Source organism: Heptranchias perlo, chromosome 28 (assembly GCF_035084215.1).
Source record: "Heptranchias perlo isolate sHepPer1 chromosome 28, sHepPer1.hap1, whole genome shotgun sequence".
NCBI lineage: Eukaryota > Metazoa > Chordata > Chondrichthyes > Hexanchiformes > Hexanchidae > Heptranchias > Heptranchias perlo.
This window is the reverse complement of record NC_090352.1, coordinates 18,458,676-18,481,352: the sequence shown is the minus strand read 5'-3', so window position 1 is coordinate 18,481,352 and position 22,677 is coordinate 18,458,676. Positions and strand designations below refer to the sequence as shown.

The following is a 22,677-nucleotide window of genomic DNA, read 5'->3' as shown; positions in this document are numbered from 1 at the left end:
ATTTGAGGAATTGATCAAATTGGGCAGAATCTGTTTTCAATTTGCTCATAAAAATTTGCAGAACAGTTGTTTGGCACCAAAGATGCCTTGGAGCAAAGCAGCAAAAGAGTTTGGATGGAATAACAGTGTGTTGGATTCCCCTTCACCCAGGGCCAATTGAGTTAACTGGAAACCACATATCATGGCACTGAGTTTTGCAGCAAAGAAGTTGGCTGTGGTATTTGTGTTTTACTGACTGATTTTTATAAATGACATTGTTAGCCTTTGATGCAGACAACTGGAACTGGAATACCATGCTGTAGGGTATGTGCATGTGATGGCAGGTTTTACAGGAAAATATCCACTGTTTGTAATGTTTTGAATTGATTAAAATCAAACATCAAGTGAGAGAAAAGTCATCTGCCCAGATTTCTGGCAGGCTGCATCTTGTGAACTTCTTGGCAGTTCTTGAGAAGTTGTTTGTATCTTTTTCCAGAATTGGCCTCACTGAATTTTTGCCTATGCAGAAATAGTGACAGGCTCCACACTCAAATGGTCTTATTGACTGATCATAAGAAGGATGTAGCATGAACCTGAGTTTTGCTGCACTTGGGAAATATGTAGGGGTGATGTCCAACAAATAGGCTAAAGGTAATTCAAAATCAATAGCTGAGTTATTCACAACACCCTGACAGTGACAGTCCATGGCCTTGTAAATTAGGCATGGTCTGTAGGAAAGAAGAGCCTTCATCAGCCAAATAGTCCTTCCTCATAGCCTGGTCCATTTCATGATCTCGATACAAATGGCCGGTGTTTGAATGATGTTGCCAGCTGGAGTTGCTTGAATATGTGGAGTGGCTCTCTCTGATCAAACCTGAATGGTATTGAGTATGTCAAAGACACTTGAATCTGGTTTGACTAAAATCAACAGTTCATGTGCAGTTGAGTTAATGTTTGACGTGTAATTCATACTTAGCAATAACACTCAACTATGAAACATCATTGACTTCTCAAAACAAAATAGCAATGTAAATGTAGGTTAATGTTGTCCTAGAGGAATTTTATTCAAACCTATATACACACAAAAAAATTCAACCACTTGAACAAAGTATTTTATATGATGCCCTGAAGGTTTGATTTTGAATCAGTGGAGCAGTGCTGCCCAATTATATCAGATCCCTAGCTAGATTATGTATTGGTATTGTGCTCACTTCAAGAACAGATGTGATGATAAGACAATTCCACTGGAACATAGAGATAATCTTATGATAAGTGTTTTATCCATATGTTGTTGATTGACGGAAAATATTTTCTTTCTGCTCCTAATAACTTCAGTGCTTTTCTTGTCTTTAATGCACTACAGTTACTTCAGGAATTCTCTTTCCTTATCTTTGACTATCATCAGCTTTAACAGACTCCCCAGTGCAGAGTCGGGTAGGAGTTGTGATCTTTGCCCTTGTATCATAACTGTATTTCTGAAACTGATGTGTTAATCTCTGGATCAACAAGCAATTTGTCTCATGATATGTTATTACTTTGATCATTGTTTCTCTTTTTGCTCATCTGTGTCTCTACACTGTTACTGTTGTACAGCTCCTTGTTGGCAGTTTTCTCCCCCTTTTATGTTTCCTACTAAATGATGACATTTCCATGCTATTCTCTAATGTTGCAGAATTGAAGGATTTCCTTGTATCATAGTAGGTACAGCACGGGGGGCGGCCATTCAGCCCATCACGCCTGTGCCGGCTCCTTGAAAGAGCTGTCCAATTAGTCCCATTCCCCTGCTCTTTCCCCATAGACCTGTAATTTTTTTCTTTTCAAGTATTTATCCAATTCCCTTTTGAAAGTTATTATTGAATCTGCTTCCACCACCCTTTCAGGCAGTGCATTCCAGATCATTACAACAATGTGTTGTGCAGTTCTGTAGTTGTTGAATGCGATTATCATTCACTTTCTGTTGTGTGGCTTGTTTCCGTTAGCGGATTATTTGTGAAAAATATATGGAGTTTTTGTAACTTGCCTTTGCAAATTTTCCATTTTTTTTGGTTACATAGAATTTACAGCACAGAAATAAGCCATTCGGCCCAACAGGTCTATGCCGGTGTTTTTGTTCCACACGAGCCTCCTCACACCTTATTTCATCTCACCCTATCAATACATCCTTCTATTCCTTTCTCCTTCATGTACTTACCTATCATTTTAAGATGGAGTAGGGAAATGGATTTAACTTGAGTTCAAGGTAGTTAGGTTGAAGTTTAAAAAAAAATGGAGCCAAATGATCCCAAAATGAGATGACAGGTTGACTCAATTGTTGAAACTTTTTTGGTCAGGCTAATGACTGACATTCTCAGAAAGACATGTTTAACAGGCTCCAAACCAGGCTACTGTCCAAAAATATTGAAATATTCTTCTAATAAGAAGTTAGATTGGAATCACAGTAATAAATTACTGATCATACAAGAGATAATTGAGCACAACAATCTGATTTGTGCTGTGGTCACATCCTTCAATCGAGCTGCTGGACCCAATTCCAGTGTTCTGCACTCCCACCTACCCATTATTGCTTCATTGTTCTCTAACAGTTACAATCAAACTATATCCTAAGCTTTGTGTCCACAGTGAACAGTGTGGATGTCACGTCCATCGCGAACATCCAACAGTTTTCTGCATTTATTTAGTTTCTATGTTTTTCAACTTTCTAATTGGTCATTTTGTACTTTTATTATTCACCAATTATATTGCAAAGAAACCTTTTGATCAATCACGCTGCAACAAAAAAAACCTGTACAACCAGCAAGACATCACTGGGTAACATTCCTAATAGGGAAATGAAGTGCGACATTCACTTAGTGCAGGTAACATACAGAACAGCGTACACCTCCTTAGAGCAGACAAGGTTAAGGGGAGATTAAATTGTGGCATTCAAAATTGAGGGGTTTTGCTCGAGTAGATAGGAAGAAACTTTAAGGTGATTGACAAAAATTCCTGAGGGGGAAATTAGGAGAATTTTTTTTACACAGCGAGTTGTTATGATCTGGAATGCACTGCCTGAAAGGGTGGTGGAAGCAGGTTTAATAGTAACTTTCAAAAGCGAATTGGATATATACTTGAAAAGGAGAAATTTGCAGGACTTTGGGGAAAGAGGGACTAATTGGATCGCTCTTTCAAAGAGCCGACACAGACAGGATGGGCCAAATGGCCTCCTTCTGTGCTGTATGATTCTATGTCCCAACCAACCATGATCAATGCCATGGGAAATCAACTAATATTTTCAAAGAATCTCACTGCAAATCAACATTTCTGGTTTTCATTGTCGATATTTTTTAAAGTAAAAACTGGGGAGGGAAACCAAAAGGCTTGTATATCTCTGCAATGTAATAAGCTTGGCTGACCATGACTGCAATGGTTATCTGTCCTTGCCTGGTAGAATTCCACTTCTGGGAATGATTTGCTTCCCAAATTCAATTGATAAATGTTTAGTCCTCCAGGACACGCAAAGACTGTGTTTTGCATTTGTAATAGGGCAAGCTTCCTAATTTCCTGCCTTTACATTGTTTGTCTTCATCTGTTAGTAATTCCACTGAGTTTATCTTTCTTATGCTTTATTGAATCCATTTTTCTTTAAAGATAGAGCAGCTGAACCATAGACAGAGCCTGTGCTGTCGGCATGAGCTGTGCGTGCAAAGCTCACGCATATTTGTTGTTTAAGCAGTGGGGTCTTTTAATATTCTAATGCTCTCAAACATCCTTGTTGGCCAGAATCCCTATTGTGATTCTTCACTCTTTCCTTTTAACCCTTTCACTTGTTACTTAGTCTGTGGTTCATATTTGCTAGTTGAATGTGTAAATTTGCCTACAACGGCAAATTATGATAAAGAAAGCTTCCATTGTTTAGCTCTGCGGCTTGATTTAGCCAAACTTGCATAACTGGATGAAACCGGGCCCTTTTGTTCCTGCCCTTTTTTTCTCTGCTCTCTGCATTTGTACAATCCTGCCCAGTCAACCCTGTAAGACAAATCCAGCTGGCAGACATCTTCATGAGCATTACCAATGCTCTTTATTAGCAGACGTGCTTTTGTAGGTGGGGAAATGATTCCCTTCTCTCGGGACCCTATTTCTCCCTTTACCTGTATGCTAAGGCCAAGAATAATGAGATCCTGCCTCAACATGACATCTGATTAGAAATAGAGTGGAACTTTGATTACCCACCAACAGAGGGAATCAATTGGGAATAGGCACCGTGCATCTGGAGCACTGCTCAGGTGCTTCAATTGTATTATGGGGAGCCCTCCACCCCATTAATTGAGGCCTTAGTGAGCCTTGAGCACAGTGATTCAGGCTGCACTGGGGACATAGAGCACATCAGGTGCATGGTAGGCTTCAGTACTCATCATAATAAAGAGCATTATTGGCCCCACTGAATTTTTGCCTATGTAGCAACAGTGACTACCTCCAGGCTCCACCAATCCAGCCTGGGGCGTTGCCACTCTGGACCCCTCCCACAGACCCGTCTTCTTCCAGCCCAGAGGCTGGCCAGACCGACCGATATTACAGCAGCCTGGAGCCGGTGGGCTGCTTCCAGCATGCTTGTTACCTGTTCAAAGCCAACTAGCCAAATGCTAATGAGGCCCAACCCTCAAAAGGGACTGGGTCTCCCATCTGGACTATCGGCCTACTGAAGTCCACACCGAGGCAAAATCTACCCAATGATTCTATGAACCATGCTTCAAGCCACCTGTGAGCATTGCCACAGGAGATCTGCTAGGCCAGTCAGTGATGAAATATATTGGGGTCTCAATACGCGTGGTAGGCTACTGATACATGCTTAAGATTTAGTCAATGCTATGTTACCAGTATCTCACCACTGCCAGAATTTGTGGTGGTGTTTATTTTCAATATGTTGATCGGGTGAGATGATGTAAAGTCGAGGAGGCTTGTGTGGAGCATGAACACTGGCTAAAACCTGTTGGGCTGAATGGTCTGTTTCTCTGGTATCAATTCTATGTAGTATCACTCACACTTCCCATGGGGTAAGTGGAGTAATTAGTAGTTGAGTCAAAACTAGCCACTTTCAATTGCCTCAAAGCAGCTTGTTCCAGAATAGCATTAATAGGAACTAAACTGAAGTGGTAATGTGCATAGTACAAAAGGCCTCAGTGACCCCCAGAATAGGAAGGGAAAAAATAAACCAGAGTTCTAACTCCTGAACACTGTCTAGTGATTCTTGTTGTGTGGTATGGTACCACATTATGTTGAGTGACACTGAGTCACTTAGACCAGCAGGAAGATCCTAGGTTCAATTACTGGTCAATGCTGACTGAACTAAACTCAACTGGACTGTTAGTGTGGGTGCAACAATAGCCCTCAGCATCTTTGGGCAAGAAGAACCAAAAGCAACCAGAGTTTAATCTTCTTACTGCAATCCAGTGACCCCTGCTGGAAAAGGTACACGTATATGCTAGGTGAAGAAAAGATTGTGTTCCATTGTGATGCCCCCCATATTTAGTTAACCCGCCAGCACTTACTGTTCAAGCTCACATGAAAAATGGTCAAAACAGTCTGTGGAAATATACTGCAGCGAGAATTGTGTCTAGAGAGGAAAGAAGTGTCAGTTTGGCTCCATGCTGGTACTCTTGCCTCTGAGTCAGAACATTGTGGGTTGAAGCCCCACTCCAGGGACTTGAGCGCATAATCTAAGCTGGCATTTCAGTGCTGTACAGGGGGAGTGCTGCGTTGGCAGATGATAAACTAAGGTCTTGTCTGCCTGTTCAGGTAGATGTAAAAGTTCCCATGGCACAATTTGAAGAAGAACTTGGGCGTTCTCCTATTGTTCTGGCTAACATTTCTCCCTTAACCAACATCACCAAAAATAGATTAAATGGTCATTTATCTCATTGCTGTTCATGAGATCTTACTGTCTGCAATTGGTTGCCACTTTTGCCTACATTGCAGTATCTACATTTCAAAAATTTAGGCACATTCTGAGAACATGAAAACGGCTGTATAAAAGAAAGCTCTTTTTTTAAGGGAAAAATATTTTTAAAAAACAGGGAACAAATTTAAAAATATGTGCAGTGTTTTTATAAGTATTACACATCCAAAAAGAAACTGGGTTCCAAAATAAACCCATTTTGAACAGCGATGTCTGGATGATCTTCCTGTAAATATTCCTGACAAGAGACACGAGATATTCCAAGTTGATCCACCATTCAATTTTCCCTCCTTCCCTGTGGGAAAGTATCTAAATCCTTGGTTTCCCTGATGGCCTGGGTAGGATCATGAAGCCACAGCGTGTCCATGCAATTTAGCACTCCCCCATGCCTTACCACACTAAAGCACTGTCCCACCAGGATGCAGTGTTAGAGTGTTAGCAGATTCTCCCCTTACTGTTGCAACGGTTGTTAATCCATCAACAATAACCTCCATTTGATTCTAGCCCGAGTTGTTATAAAATAGCAAGCTTAATAGATTGACTTACAACAGAGTTGCACTACAGGATTATAGTTATAATACAACTATCTACAGATTACATTAATGACAAGCAATCAATACAACCTGATCTATCCGCTGAAAACAAGTTAATCAGACTTGGCCTTCGCAGACTGCCTATGGCAATGGACTTCCGACCATTCCCTCTTGGGAGCTCTAACTTTTGGGAGTGAGCAAATCCTATCTTTATACTATTCTGTACGTAAGTACCGCTGGTCTTCTCATGGTCGTAAACTATCCCACTTTGCTGACTCTCAGAAACCACCAAGGATTGTTTAATGTCTTAGTGTTTACGTAGCCTTTTACCGGTATCAGGTCTTAGTATGTTTATACTAGGTTAAGTTAATCTGTCTCTTGAATCTTACTGTTTGTCACTATTCTAATGCCTCAGCTCTCTTTCAATGACCTCTTGGGGTTCTGTAAGTTATTTTCCTCACAGAAATGCAGACCTTTGCCCTCCTGTTTTCTATGCTTGTTTTAAATCATATTCTTAGAGTTATGAAACATTCAGTTTAATTGAGGGGGGTGGGGTGGTCGGTGTGTGTGGCAGGGGGAAATCGCAATATATTATGTTTCATAATGGATCTTTAAAATCTTTTGGGCTTTCAATACTTTTGAAAATATATGCCTGTCACAAAGGTTAAATATTCCAGGGATTGTAGTCAGATATTCCTTTAGTCAAGAAGACCATAGATCCTCAAGACTGAAGCATTTGATCACAATAAATCATAAGAATGTTTGGAATCTACAGTCCAACTCTTTCATAAATGTTCTTAAGATATCTCTGGGAGGAGGCCCAGAACTTGTAAGATTAAAGCAACCACTAAAGGAATGAGGAGGAAGTGTAGGGTTCAGTCTGCATTAAGATTTGTTTCTTCTTGTGGGTTTAATGGCAAAATTGTGAACATACTGTGCCCTCGAGCAGAGTTCAAGAGAACATCTGGGTGCCGCATAAGCTCTGGCTGTTGCTTCAGCCACAATTGTTAAAAAGGCAGCTTCCCTGGAGCACAGTCAATGGATATAAAATGTACATTTTAGTCATAACTGCAATTGTGATGAAATGTCAAATTCATATCAGCTACATCAAAAATGATCTTAAAGCTTCATGCTTTAAAAAAAAATGTTTAAAAATTTAACATTTTGCACTGGGTGGCAATGGAAGAAATGTCAGTATCACATTTCAAGACTTTTTGACCATTTTTCCACAGAAAGATTCGGAAAAGAGTTGCATTTAAATGTTGGGCTTTTAAAAGCAAACGTATTCAAACAAGTTTTTTTAAAACAAATGTAGCGAGATGAAAGGTGGTTAAAATGCTAAAGGACTCGATAGTGAAATTATTTCCCCCAGACTAAAACAATAATCAATAAACACCTCACACCCATTGGGGGTAATTTTGACTTTGGGCGACAGTATAAAACGGGCGATATCGGATTAGCTTCCTGTTTACATTTCTCCCGATGTTCATTTCCACTGAAGTAAATAGAAATGAAAATCAGGAGAGATGTATAACAAGCGGCTGGTCCAATATTGGCCGTTTTACACTGCCTCCCAAAGTCAAAATGACCCCCTCTATATTGGGAAGTCCATGGTCCCAGCCACCCGGCAGCAGTTTCTAGCATAGGCCCTCCTCTTTGGTTGTGAACAGAGCAAAAAATAGGGACAAAAGCACTGTCATTGACAGTCAGGTTTTTAAACCAAAAGCTGTGAGGGCAAGTTTATCACCAAGCTCAGAATGTTAGATCGCAGGAAGGCACTTAGAAGTTCTTTTGTTTTAGTCAAGGGAGATGACTCATTGATGTGGGGACAGGTAGTGTGTTAATTATTTTGTATTGTATTATAAATGATGTGAAGTGCATACTCTGCACATTTGCTCACCAATTTTGGGGTCCTAAAACCGGCATTAGGACCCTGATTTGCTTATCCAAGGTGCCTAACGTATTTCAGGCGGGCGCCCTGCATACTTAGATGTCACTGGCAGCCGTCACACATCTGAGGGAAATCAGGCATGAAAATCGCAACTCAAAATGGATATCAGTAAGTGATCATTTGGCAGTAACCTCATGGAGAAGTTTAGATAATGTCATATGCTGAGATCACAGCTTGACAGCTTGATCATCTGACCTCAGAGATGAGCTTGCTTCCTTAAATTGTCTATACATACACGCATCCCGGAGCTGATGGGCTATTTTTTGAGGTTAAGTCACTTTGCTTCTCCCCCACTGGTAGGTGTATTGGCAGACACCAACCTATATGGTCAATGAACGATGACTTCTACACTGAACGATTAACACTTATGACATTTTTACTGCAAGTTTAATGAGTATTGATTTGCAGTCAATTACTGGAAAAATAAAATCCTTGTATATTTTATGTAATCAATATTTAGCACATATTGGTAAAAGCTGACAATTTTCAGCTGCTTTTATGGAGCTGGCTTATATCTTTTTAATGCATTTCTAAGGTTGTCTTTGAGTGACGTCCAGAAAGTGTCTTGTGGCAAGTATTATGTTACAGAGAGGACGTTTCAAATGGTTTCTGCATTGGATGGAGAGTTGTAATCTAGTTCGGTGGGGGTTGCACGATTTCTGTAGGCTGCAATAAAAACACGGCTGCAATTCTCCCGTGCTCCTGGTAATCATATAGTAAAATGGGCTTCATAGACATGAAAATGTAACCTAAACTGAATAATCATGTCCAAGTCTGTACAGCGATCCCTCGATGTGTACTGTGTTGATTGCATATGGTAAGCCTCAATTGAAGGAAACTGAAACAAACCAGGTACAAATATGTTTACCATGATGTAATGGGATGTATTGCAACAAGAAGTACAGGAGCCAAGAGAGTGATCATTAGACTGATGATCTCAGCATTCATGAAGCTGGTGGTCAGGTCCTGTTTCAAGGAGCTTTTCTAGTTCTCCCACTGTGAGGTCTAACCACTTCCTTCATTCAGGGAGCCCGTTTTATCTGACATCAAGGACAATGTTGGGGGCAACTGTGTAATATAGATGGCACAATACTTTTTCCAATGGAGGCAACCCTGCTGGCGTAGGGGTTTCACTGACTGCCTTCAACTGCAAGTATCTTTTGGCATCAATTATAAAATCTGTTACTGGTGGCACATTGGGGAGATCCACTGTCTTGAGTCTGACTACAAATAGGCTGATCTCTCAAACACCAGTGAAGGCCAACAAAGCAACTTTCACATTGCTAGCCTGTATGGTACTTCCCCGACTTTGAGGCAGGCTCTGGCTAGCTTTGCACTAACTGCTCGCTTGTGGTTCATGCATGGTAAAAGAAAGAACTTGCATTTATATAGAATCTCATCCTCAGGATCTCCCAAACAGCAAGAGTGCAGCAGGGGCAACTGCCCTGCCCCGTGGGATCTGCCCTTCTAAGGTGAAGAGGCAACTTGCTGCTCTACCTGAAGTCCCCCCGAGACCAAGATGGGCCGAAGAAGAAAGCTTTTCTTTACAAGTCTTCAGCTCTCGCCAGAGCCACTCTGAAGGTTTGGGGCCTTCAGAAGGCCTCAAAGTGAATCACGGCAGGTCTCAACTGCCTTGAGTTCCACTGAGGCATTTCAATGACATAGAAGGAGGAATTTCCCAGGGAAGCCTAGGAACTTCCTCGGAGTGCCCCCTTGACATAGCAGGGGCGGGTAGAAAATCCACCCATAGCATCGCTCTCCCCATTTTGGGGCCAAAATTTAAAGGTCTGGTCTAAAAGGGGTGGGTCCTGGGCCATATTCTAGACTCCCCGGAAGGAAATGAGTCTTGTGTCCTCTCTTATGGGCACCATGGTTTCCTTTATTGCTGAATCAAGCCCACGTTATAACGGGGCAATTTAGCAACAACAGGAACCAATGGAACTGATTATGACTATTAATGCGGTGTCCAAGGTATCGGTCGATTAAGGGGAATGAACTTTGAAGAGATGGGGCTAATTATTGGGAAGTGGCAAAATAGGTTGACAAAAAATTCTGAAAGGCTTTGCAAAGGCTCAAAAGGCATCTCGGCCTATTAGTAGCCTTTGCCAAGAAGGAGGAGGGGGCTAAGGAGTGACGGGCAAAGATGAAGAAAAAAGAAACTCAAGATCCAGGTATGAAACTGCAGGGAAGCAGCACGTGGCCGATTTGATCAATTAGAAAGAGATGCATTTATTAACTAATGTCAGCATAGTTCAAAATAAGAGCTAAAGATTGATACTGTAGTTTGAAAATATACCATTCTACAGGATCATAATGTATTGTTTTTAACTTTTAGACTTTTGGTAGTTCCAAGGAGTTCCAATCACACCTTTCCAGCCTGTACAGACCCAATACAATAGTACTAAAGCTTTCAGGTTTCAGGAGCAGATTTATTGCTGTAATATTACTGAAGTGGCAATCTTTCTAAAATGATCATGAAAAACATTCAAGTGGCTGCTTTTATGCTTCTCCTTTTATCTTCCAGTTTTGCTTGTTCCCCATTTTTTTAGGTGTTGTGACATCATTTATGAACTCACCAAATATACCAGCCTGCTGAAACCTACATATACACATTTATGATGTCGCCACATGTAATGTCTAAAGCAATCTGTCCTCCATTACGGGGAAGAACGGAAGAATGCTGCATTTTTCCCATTCTATAAAGAAATAAAAGAAAGAATTTGCATTTATATAGCGCCTTTCATGACCTCAAAGTCCTAAAGCGCCTCACGGACAAATTAAGTACTTTTTGAAGTATAATCACTGTTGTAATGTAGGAACTATACCTGAATCTACACCTGACTGGAAATGCTTGATGCTGATGATACTGGGGGAAAAAAAGGGTGAACTGTTCTATTCCTTGGCACCGATATTCTTAACACTGATGAGTAAAAGTTGACTGAATGAAAGGAAAAAAGAACAGAGAAATGAAATGGATTTGATGATGCCTGACCTGGTAGTATCAGTTATGGTGAGCTTAAATCCAGGTAGATAAACTGCTGAAGATAGCTAGTCTGAATTCCTATCCGTGTAACTTTACTGGCAAAAATAGTGGAACTAAAAATTAAGGAGAGTCAATAACTTCTTACACCATGCGAGAATAAGCATGGCACTGCGACTTGTTTATCCGGCCTGGGATAAACTTCCTAAAGTTTGGTTGGGCCACCCAGCGTCAGTTGTCCATGAAAAGTGGGCAATATTCTAACTTCCTTTTAATGCAGCTGGGCACTGTGATAAATTGGTTCTTGACTGCATGCATATATCCAACATAATTAGAGCCACATCAAATACTGAGCTTTTATTTTCAGCCTGATAATGGAATGCTCAAAGCAATCATAGTTGGCCACATAAGGGTCTCTGCACCACACCAGTTACAGTAAATATAGAGCAGATTGGTTTAACTGCTGCTTCCAAAGTATACCAAAATTGAAATCCCTAGGATATACCAATTCTTTAGTATATTAAGAATAATACACACTTTGTTAGAAAAGGGAAAATGTCTCTCCTATAGCTTCGAAGTAAACTCGCTACTTCTCAGTTGTACAGGGCAGGAAGGCCCAATGTTGGATCTCCGGTCTGTGTTGAGTTAACCATTGGAAATGCACCTGTGCAGATGCCAGGTGAGGACAGAATTGGGCTCAGCTATAATGTCCTCACTCAATACTCTGTCAAGGCTTACAATATGGATAATGGCCACTTAGGATGGGATATCATATATTGACCACTGCCCATGGAACTGTACCCCAGTAAGTAGTCAACGCCTTCAGGAGGAAAATCGGAGTAAAAAAAGTGGAGAAATTATACTTGACTATTTTAAATTAAATTAGTTAATTCTACATGTCAATCTATCTTTGTATGAAAAAAAAACTGGTCTCAATAATAATCCATACAGCATTAGAATTGATTCATCTTACAATCCAGTACTCTTGAGGTGCCTCCCAATGTATTATTAGCCTTGGTGCTAATAGCTTCATATTGGCTGGACATTTTGAATGAACAGTCTGTAATCCTTTTCCTTTGTCACCTCAATTGACTGATGTCAATTCATTTGTACATGGTCTATGATTCCTGTTCCAATATCTATTACTTTACATTATATGAATGCATTAAAACCCATTTACCATTTCAGCCCATTTGTTTAATTGACTTGGATGTCTTTGAATGTCATCAATCTCCCTTACTCTAGTCACTGAGCCACATAATTTGGTATCATAGACTGATTTCTTAATATTACTAGAAGTGCCATGCATCTATATCTGACATAACAATGCACCTACTGGACTCTGCATGCTTACACACCATCTATCTATCCATCTAATGTATGTTCAGTCTTGCTTATAATGTGCACTTCCTGTAAGCTTGACACTTTCCATCATGCCTATGTGTCGAATTTGTCTGTCATGTGTAACGTACCTATTTATTTCTGATTCAGTTCTCCCAGCAACGTCAACAAGGTAGATGACACTGGCCACCCCTCAACTCTTCCGTCCTCCCCCCCCCACCTCAGGCCTATGAAAATTTGGCTTTTCAACCTCCTCATGCATCATTAGATTTCCCCCCTTCCACTCCTTCCTGCAGCCTCTTGCTCTCCTGCTCTGAAGGCCTACACCTTTCTCCTTGCTTTCTGCAAGTTGCACTCATGGCCGGGAACCAGCGACAGGCTTTAAATTCTTTAAAATGCTTATTTCACTGTTACTAATATATTAAAGCGTGTTGCAGAACTTGAATCCTGTTCCCAGATTACAACCAGGAAGACAACTATAGGGTTTTTCTACAGTGAGTGTAGGCCTCCACAAAGGGCTTTTCCAGCACTCTGCTAGGAAGCCTGATTTGATTATTTAGAGCATGGAGAGCGCTTATATTGTAATTGACAACATACAGTCAGCAGTTTTAGTGTATGCACACTAACAACTTTAAATAACTAAGACAGCCTTTCAAGCTGAGTGCTGGGAAACATTTTTTGAAAATTGTTCAATCACTAAGTATCAGTGGCCCTGACAACATACTGTATGTTACATTACATTAGACGGTGTATCCTTTGACTGACCGTAAACAACATCAGCTACTAATAATAGTAAAATTGGCACATCTACATGCATTTCCTGTCCAACGCACGGTGTCTCACATTTCTCTGTCACACTTAATAATAACCAAATTTGTTTGTGGCAAAATTCGTGCCGATCATTGGTCCATGTGGAAAATTCTTCCGATTGCTTTTTTTTTAAAAAAAGAAAGCCAGTCATTTGGAATCTATGGAGATACTTTTCCATCAACAGGAAATTCCTGAGGAACTCAGAATATCTGTAGCCTAAATCTTAGCAATCACATTTAAGAAGAAGATAAAGAAAACCAGTCATTTCATCCTGCGTTCTGACTCGGAACCTCAGCAGCAATTCAACCCACTCTGCACATTTCCTTCATCAAACAACTAAACTCAGATTGGATTGAGACTGTTTATTTAACACTTAGATTTTGTGTCCTAAAGGGGACACAGCCCCACTTTAGCAGCAGAATAGTACATTTTCCATGGTACAACACTCCCGTCTCTCTAAAACAGCGTATCTTCCAACTTACCAAAAGCAAAGGAGATAAGCTAACATAGTGGGCTGGAAACTTTTCGTAAAATAACGGTAAGCCTAACAGCGCTCACCGTTATTAATGGGCAAATCGAAGAGCAAGTTCTGACGACCGCACATGCGCAGTCAAATGTGGAAATCTGGAACTTGCTCTTCCAGATTCACCAGTGGTCTGAAAGTTTTGCGTTGAAGGGACCTCGCTGGCTGCAATCAATGGACCAGCGCTAACTTGCTCTCCTGCCCAGCTGGAAACAAACTAATCTCGCCACAAAAAAGGTACGCTGAGTTTTTTTTAGGTCTAAACTAACTTTTAACGGCATGACAGCCAAACAACCTCTCTGGCACTGAAAATTAACTTTAAAAAATGTGGAGTCTCATTACTCCTGATTTTAATAGTTTTTTTTTAAAAAATTAAAATTTTTTAATTTAAACATTTTTTTTCTGTCTGCCTCTTTAATCTTAGCCTTTTAATCTTACCCGCTCTTCATTTTGCTTTCTCGATCCCATTTTATAGTACATTTACTAACCCTAACCTTATCGGGCATTTCCTGGTTTTTAGCCTGCGCGGTTTGTCTTTGAGTTTCACTTGCGGGTTCTCACAGCGTGGTTTGCTTCAAGCTGATTGGTTGAGGGGGCGTAGAGATCATTTCCCCGCTCGCACAGCCCGGGAAAGAACGCTGCTGTTTTTTGAACTCGCAGTTCAAGGAAATTGCCGCCAAAAAGAACCCGGTAACCCAGTGGCTGAATTTAAATCTCATGAGCAGCGAGCACTGTTGGTTTGCCGCTCAGAGCAATTTACGGGCCATTATAAAGAATAACAAATATCTGGTAATTAGTTTAAGACATCAGTTCAATTTCAAGGGTCTGCTTAAACAAGTAGAATGTTCTGAACTGTTTCACAGCTGGTCCATTGAAGTGCTGCCCTGTAACTCACTGAAGGAAATGTTTGATAACTGTGGGACAAAAATATATCAAGTTAGGCATGTCAAAAGTCAGGTGAAGATATGAACAGCACACTGCTTTCTGGAATGATTTTAAATAGGCGTAATAATGCTTGAAAAATCAAGAGAATATCGTCCTGGGTGACTGTGCACTTAAGTTCTTTTAGAACGGCCTTGGATCTATAAAGTTTATCTTTGTTGGTGAAAGAAGAATGGAAATATGCTCGTCCTATTATGTGATATATCACAGAGTCAGGAGATCTTTGCTATAATGCGCAGCGTTTGGGAATCAGCAATTAGCTGCCTTTAAGTTAGATGCACAGTGCAGATAAAAGTCCCATTTGTCTACCAAGGACTAATTCATGTCCAGTTCCCTTAATGAAAGGATTGTGTCCTAGCTCACTACACCACATCGTTCCCAAAAAATAAAGTGTGAGTTAAAACATAAAGCTAGGAACAAATGCTATGTGACAAACCATGTATTTGTAAGACCCTTACTACACTAATGACACCAAAACTAAATGGATTGTCTAGTTTAAAACATAATGAGCATTCCTGAAAGATCTGGGAATGATGGGGTTAATCTGACATTGATGCTTTGCTGCAAATGTTAGTCTCAAAACATTATAATTGATGTACAGAACCACTGTACGATAACTAATATGAAGCATGTGGTACACAGCAAAGAATCGGATGTAGATCGGGGAAAGCAAGCGAGTTTTACAATTTTATATTGTTGTCTGTTGTAACTGCTGGCTGAACAAGCTGGAAGACAAAAACAATTCTTAAGAAAATAGATATGAAAGGGCTCGGTCAGTCAAGCTCCTGGTAATTATTTTCAGAGTCTGTGTTCTGTTATTTTGATGTGGCACTAGGGCGCAGTCCCGCATGTGAACTCGGATGGACTACAGTTTCCTGTCAGAATAATGTTTAGCCAGGTGTTAATCCGTGTCTGGAGGGGAAGCGTTGGATTTCATTATCCATTCCGCGGAGGGATTGGCCTCCTGGGACTGGGCCAGGTCTGAAGCCTCTTGGCTTACTGACATGTGCCATTTGTGATGAATGCAGCTGAAGTCCATTTGAGAAATTCTCTTGTCATGCAGCCAATCTGTCAGAGCCACGCAGAGCGAGGCTTTGAGGAAGCAGGGCTCAGCAGCAAGCTCTGAGTGTTTTAAGGGCAGAGTAAGACAGAAAAAGAGAAAACCTTCACTGCATGCCCTTTGGAAAGCATCTATCATACAGGAATCCTGCTGGCACTCAAAGCTTTTTATAAGTGAACACAGTTTCTATTTTAATATTTTTGTTTCTTCCTGTGAGGAACAGGAGGTGAGAGAATGATTAAATCGAGCTGGTTCTATGTCAAGTTCAAGTACGCAGAGAAGGTAAGTCAATATGTTTTCCTTCTCGCTACGTCCCAAGGTGAGGCTGTTCCTCCCTGCGGACCAGTCCTTATGGTGGACAGCTCCTGTGCGTCTGCGGAGGGGAAAAGAAAGCCATTGCCCGAGCAGGCTTGTGGCTTTTTTGTTTCATTTCTTTCAATACAATGGATGCTGTGTCATGCCTAATTTGTGCTGACAGACACCTGCCCAGAGTTAGCTGGAAATAAAAGTGGTCATTTTGTTTTCAGCTGCGGGCTCTTGTCGTCGTTTTCATGGCGCAGTGCTTCACGTATCTTAACGCTGTTCTTGACTAGCTAAACTGATGCTGCTCTTCCTGGAGTGACAATAAGTTGTAGCCTGTGTGGTGAAGTTGTGTTTGAATTTCTCTTCGGCAAGCTGGGAATCCACACGTACCCAGTCAGCCCACTAAACAGAGCAGTGTAAGATAAGTAGGGAAGAAAGATGGACCAATCATTGCAGAATTCTTGAGAAATATTAGATTACAGTAAAATAATGGGAATCAATGATATCTTGAAGTACACTGATTTCAATTTGCTTCGTTTTGCTGTAGATAAAGAAATAAGCTAACATCTTACAATTCACTCAATATTTATTATTTTAATAACTTACACGAGAAACAATCTTCCAAATCCTTGTCAAATCAGTGGACTATTTCTGCACAATGCCCATTAATTTTTTCTATAATCACACTGATTGTGAATATCTTCACCATTGATCTCTCCTTTTAAACAAACTAAAGTTTTTTTTTAATCTGGCCTCCCCTCCCCTCAGTCAGCAATTCAGTAAATCTGTGGTGACTATTATATTTTGTGTACTTGTATTTCTGTTCCTACATGAACTTCTTGTAATGTTCTTGTCTTTTAATGAAGATTGATGTAAGTTTACTGTTATAGATCTGCTCCAGCCAGCACAACAAGTGCAGGGGAGGCCTTTCATCTCAGTCATTTCACTTGCTTCTTTCTTATTTCCTGTAGTATAAATAATTCAATTTTTGTGTAAATTGAGACGGACTTTTAGAGTTTTTAAAAGAACAGTTTCAACCATTGTCATCAGATGTATTTTCTGTGCATTAAAAGTTGACTGGTGGGTTTCAGGAACATCCAAGGTCACTCTAGAGTAAACAGTTGCTTAGATTCTACTGTATCACAGCTCCATGTTGATTTACTTGCAAAATATGTTAAGAGTTTTGGTCAATGTGCTCTTTCCTCGCTCTCCCACTGTGTTTGCTCCCCTTCTGAGCTCGTTCCCCCTTTTACCCTCCCCCTCCACTCATTCACCCTCTGCTCAGTTCCTCTTTTGCTACCTCCTCCCCGTCTCTTTTGTTTAACTTGTACATGCATTTCATTAACAGAATACTTCACAGATGCAAAATTTCATGCATTAAGTCACAACAAAAACCAAAACACAGTTATGCCTCTCATCACCAAGAATGTCTGAACCTTTAACTTTGGATGTTTTAATGCCCCATTACCCTTTTTTATTGTACTTCATTGTACTTTTATTTAAATCCCTTCCATATCTCTAACTTCCTCCAAGGCTACAACCCTGTGACCTCTCCATTTCTCCCTCCCTTATCCCACCATAGGTGGTCTTGCCTTCAGCAGCCTAGGCCCCATGTTCTTGAATTCCCTCACCAAGCCCCTCCGCCTCTCTACCTTTAAGCACCTCCTTCAAACTCACCTCTTTGATCAAGATTTTGGTCAGTCCTCCTCACATCTCTTTCTTTGGCTCAGTGTCCATTTTTCCTTACACCTCCTGTGAAGTGCCTTCAGACACTTAACATTAAAAGCACTGTAAATAGTAGCAGCAGTAACAGTAGTAATAGTCGTAGCAACTGCAGCAACAACTCTGGCAATTGAACAAATTCAGATATTAAAACCAGTTTGATAACTTTTCAATTCATAGGTAATGTAAAGCAAAAAGAACCAAAAATCTAAATTAGGTCTATTGAAATTCGAGTGACTCATTAGAGGCTCGGGAGAGAAATCATTGCTTTAAAGAAAGCTATAGCAAAACCTTTCATTTAAATGGTTACAGGACACTGTTCAGCATTTGGCTTATTGTAAGATGCTCCCTGGAAGGCAATTTGACTTCTCTGAGCAAATGGGAAAGATTTCTTCAGCAAAATTATTACTGAAGTAATGTCCTTTTTGTTTTTTAGTGTCTGGGGCCACTGTTTGCCTTTCTGTGATTTGGGAGCATTATGTGAAGAAATTAAGTGCAGTTTTGTTTGCGAACAGTATTAATGAAATCCAAAAGGGAAATTTCAGCACCATTATTTAACTTCAAGGATCCAGTGTTGTATGCGAGACTTTTGAATAATTGCACCTTCCGTGGAAAAGAAATAAATGGGAATGGTTCACTGGCTCGAATCCTAAATAAAAATTGTCCACTGCATGTTGTACGCCAGCTTGCTTTAAATCAGTTAATAATATGCTGCAGCAAAGCATCCTTTTGATAACCCCCTCCAAGACCCCCCACCTATCCCCCCAGGATATATGCTACCCTGTGTGGGAAATTCCTCAGATTAGCTTTGCTGGGTTTCAAACCAGGAGGCTCAAACTTGAATGCCAGTCCTACCTGGCACCTGGGAATCACTGGCAGGCTTGAGAAATACGTTTCAGCGAAGTTATTTGATAGACCAGGCATAGCATCCTCCTTCACAGTCCACAAAGTCTTTAATTATTGCTGTTGGAATAACTGTTTATGTGCTTTATTGGGTGATTGGTGCAATGGGTTTAACACACCTTGTTAAATAAAACATAATGTCAGAAGTTGTAAAACAAGCTGGCACATTCAAGCACAAATAGCACACAGTTAAAGGATTTTTTAAAATATGAACAAGCCACATCGTGTCTGTCAGATTGGAATGTGCCTGGTTACTTATACCACTCTTGGTGGGAGCACGAGTGTCATCTGCGGTGGGCAGGGAAAACTGTCCGTGGAACAATGTGCCATTCAGCACTAACCAAGCACATTATCCGGCAAGTAAACTAAGGACTGGAACTGACAATGTCAGTGCAGTTATCCATAGGTTGGTTTGTCATGTCTTCTTGTGACTGTGGGGAGGAGAGAAATTTACAGAAGTATTTTGTTAAAAAATTCCTCGTGAACTTTGGATGGTTGGGTAACCTAGCAACATCTGGCCTAAACTAATATAGCTTCACAACTGACACAAGTTGAACTTACAGCTTTATCTTTTATATATGAGGTGATAGAATAACAGTACCAAGCCAGAGACTATTGTAATTGACCATGATGGTTGTTGGGGCCAGAGAAAAAATTGGCCCCAAAAACCATCATGGTCAATTACAATAGTCTCTGGCTGGGGCTCTGATACAAAATTGATTTCTCACAGCCTGATAGATGCTCCAGCAACCCATGAGCCTCACTGGAAATATACACACATGGTTGCTGGGTGAGAATAATATTGGGCTCACTTGTGATGGTTCCAACAGTCAAATAGCCCAGTAATACTCATTACCCAAGCTCACGCATGAGAAATGGACACTTTTGGAGAGGGTTGTTGGCACCTTTGACATGAGTATTGGCCCTCAGCAGAGAAGAGGTGAATAGAAAATTGAACGAGGAAAAATGGGGGAGGGAAGTAAATAAATATAATTTTCTACATTAGCCCCTGTCTTTATCTACCAGATATGTTTAATGAAGTATCATTTAAATTTAAAAACTAATATTCAGGACCACTGATTTATGTTGACTGAGTCAAATTACAGTTTTATTACAAAAGATTCTAGGAATCTTACCAGGGTTTTTGGGAATTGCATTCTGTGATTCCAGAACTGCCAACTTGTGTCGTAACTTGTCTTTCAATGATAACTTGGACTTGCCTTCACCTCACACCTCAATAACCGACCACCATTATTGAAGGTGTTCTTGTGGATGATTACAGTCAAATTATGGGAACCATCACAAATGAGCCCAATATTGTTCCAACCCAGCAACCTCAGTTAAACTAAGAAGATAAAGTTAATGTAGGATTTGATTTAATCTGTCAAGAGTTTTAAACTTTTATTTGTGGGAGATGGCTGCAAATATTTACACACGCCTTTTCCTAACTTCTGAAGGCAGTGCTAGCTATGGAAAAGAGGAGTATTATCATTGGAGAAAACATATACAGCAATGGAAATAACTTACTCACAAGTCAAAAAATACAGCAAAAATATAGATTGCAGAATTCATAAGCCTCTGTGCTCAGTGTGTGGTATGGCCGGCCCCAAATGAACAGGAATCTGAAGACCTTCCAGTCCCAGGTGATAACTTATGAAAGAAAGAACTTACATTTATATAGCTTCTTTCACGACCTCAGAACATCCCAAAGCGCTTTAAAGCCATTGTAGTACTTTTGAAGTGCAGGCACTGTTGTAATGCAAGAAACGCGGCAGCCAATTTGCGCACAGCAAGGTCCCACAAACACCAATGAGATAATGAGCAGGTAATCTGCTCTAATTTTGAAGAAAGCCCTTCAATTTTCTTTTTGTTTTATTCGAAAGCGTTAAACCCTTGGTCCATGAGTGAGCCAATCCATTGGAAAGCTTTAGTCATTGGTTTAGATTTTGGGCCAGATTCTTTGACAACTGCTTTGCCGTAATGCTTTATGTAGAATTGACTGCTGGGGGCTTAGTGTTTTATGGTCAGGGAGTCTCTCGCTGATGCATTAACAGTGCATGTGTGTTGATGTCCGATTGTGTGAGGTACAGTGATAATAAAAAGCTAAAGCACAATTTGCACACTGAGGCTGCGTGGCCAGTTCAAAACATGGTAAAATCATCCACATAATTAAGATATGTATATTTATTTTAAAAATTCATACTTATGGTGATGGAACACTGAAACTTCTGTATCTTTTAGGAAGAAAAAAAATGTGTAGAATATTCTTAAAATTTCTTAGATGTTTACATCTCTAATATAAACCATCCATTATTGTTATCAAGACAGCTGCTCACTTATGCAGCATAGTTTACATAATGCCAGCTATTTTTTGAAAAGGAAGAAGTTTAAAAAACACCCTTTGTGTCGTACAAACAAGGTAAAGAGAAACACGATGCCTTAATGATTTGGGCATGTGTATTCTAGTGAACAGTTTTCCGGTCTCCCCAATTCCCACCGCCTACCTCCTCCCAAAAAAATATAAACACATTGCACACTGTTACTTTGCTTAACAGAAAGGTTTTTTTTAACAGGAGCTTACATGAGCTAACACAGTGATGTTGGAGCTTTTAACACATTGCGCCACATTGTGGTAGAGTACAAGCTTCTGTCCTCACCTAGATGAGTTCTGGATCTTAACCACACCATCTGGAGAAGTGCTGAAGAAAAGCCAGGTGTTTTCACTTAGGGATGGAGGGAAAATGAAAGGGCAATCAGTGGTCATACCTTGCAGCAGCCAGATACAGAGCAGCATTGGCAGATGGCTGAGAGCAGATCTCCTGTCTGGCCTTTCAGTCTGAGAATGGTGTGCGCCGACAGGGAAACTTCAAATGAGTGAAAAGAAAAATGAGGAATAATGTACAAAATGAATTTTGCCAAATTGGATCAAGTGTAATTTTATCCAAATAAATAATAAAAGCCAATTTGTATTATTTGGGTTTAAAACTGAAGTTCACAACTTGCAGTAGATCTTTGTGTAATAGTGTAAAATGAGTGATAGCGAGTCGGCAGCCCATTTTTCATCTCTCCCGATTTTTATTTTCATTAGGCTGCCGACTCCACCTTATATCATCACACAAAGTCAAAATTACCCGCTTTCCCTTTCTTTCCGACCGTGTATTTGTAGCCGTGTGACTTATACACATACAGGCTCAGAACCAACTAGGGACAGCATCCAGTTTCATAATGGACTATTCATCTCTTGTTTTCTTTTGCACTCTCTTTCTCTCTCTCCCCCTCTTCCCCCCCTCTGTCGGTTTGTGAATAAATATATATATAATTTTCCCATGTTGAGAAGCAATATCCTACTGTTGGCTGTAACTGTGGAAAGACAAGTTGAAATAATTAAACTGTCTGTTGTCATTGTCTTGGAGTTTTTCTAGAAGCTTTGTTCCTGGAAAAACCTACACTGAAATTCCGCCATGCTGGCCACTGGGGACCAGTATATCCTGCGGCAGATGCCAGATCTGCTCCAGTTTGACCTTTCGCAATCTGTTTTTGTGTGTGTTCATCAAGGCCCATGCTGCCAGTGCTGTGGAATAGAATGCTTTTCCACTTTGTGCACTGAGTTTATTTACTAAAGCTCCCAGGACCGATGTTGCACGGATTAGGTAGCTCACCCATAGCTTCCTCTACAGTGGCTCATTAATGTACCTTTA

General features: G+C 40.4%; 1 protein-coding gene across 4 annotated transcripts in view; it reads left to right on the top strand.

Annotated features, from left to right (window-relative positions):
* The window catches only part of auts2a (activator of transcription and developmental regulator AUTS2 a), a 986,792-nt gene that overhangs the window by 321,800 nt on the left and 642,315 nt on the right, over positions 1-22,677 (top strand). The gene's annotated exons all lie outside the window — the stretch shown is intronic.